The sequence below is a fragment of the Gavialis gangeticus genome, unplaced genomic scaffold (assembly GCF_001723915.1).
Source record: "Gavialis gangeticus isolate Ggan-Ray unplaced genomic scaffold, GavGan_comp1, whole genome shotgun sequence".
NCBI lineage: Eukaryota > Metazoa > Chordata > Crocodylia > Gavialidae > Gavialis > Gavialis gangeticus.
In genome coordinates this window covers 12,596,931-12,597,946 of record NW_017728992.1, presented here as the reverse complement: position 1 = coordinate 12,597,946, position 1,016 = coordinate 12,596,931, and positions in this window count along the sequence as shown.

Genomic DNA, 1,016 nt, shown 5'->3' with positions numbered 1-1,016 from the left:
TATTGTGTATTCTTTTTTGTTAAGCATGTTATGATGTGGGCAGGGGAGAGAGAAGAAAGGGAAGAGAAAAAAGAAAGAAGGAAGGAGAGGGAAGAGAGAGAGGAGGGAGGATAGACAAAGAAGGAGAGAGGCACGGGAAGAAGCAGATGGGTGGGGAGGTGCTGTGGACAGGCAGGCCAAGCCAGGCCCTTGGGAAAGCAACAGCTGGGGTGGGTGGAGGGGGAGCGAGAGCTGCCCCGGGGCTCCTCAGATTCAGCAGCAGCAGCAGCTCAGCGGCACCAGAGGTGGGGCCTGGCCCAGGCCACACAGCTCCATGGGGGTGGGGTGCAGCCGCCCTGCCCACAAGGGAATGCCACCTGGCAGGAAGCCGGACCCAAGGGGCTCCCTGCTGGGCCTGTGCACACTATGCACAGCACGAGCAGGGACTCCCTGGGCTCTGGGAATAGCCACTGCAGGCGGCGGTCAGAGCCGAGCCGGGCGGGAGCCCACAGAGACCTTGCAGCAGAAGCAGTTCCGCCCTGCTCAAACTGTGACTGGTGCACAGGGAAGCTGAGTCCAGAGCCAAAAGCCCCCCTGAGCCCAGCATCCTGCCTCAGCCAGGCGGTGTCCCCTTGTGGAGCTGCATGGGTCCAGCCACGTCCCACCTCAGGTGCCGCTGGGCATTCTGCCCACCCACCATGGCCCTTCCCAAGGGTAGGCAGGGGGGCCACCTGCCCTCCGGATTTATGCACAGGGCAGAGGCACTGCCACTGGGCTTTGTGTCGGGAGCTGCACGCAAAGCCATTTGTCTTTTGCTGCTGGGCATCCAGTGCAGGGAAGGCACACGGCATCGTGCATGGCCACAAGACAACGGCAGCCTGCCCAGGCCCCACAAACAAACCTGGGGTGCACATGCCTCCCTGTGCCTACCTCAGGGTGTGCACAGGGGCAGAAGCCCCTCCCTCAGTCCTGGATGAACCACTTGGGGCTCCCACCTTCTCCCTCTGTAGTGAAAATAGATACTTTTCTCTATGTTT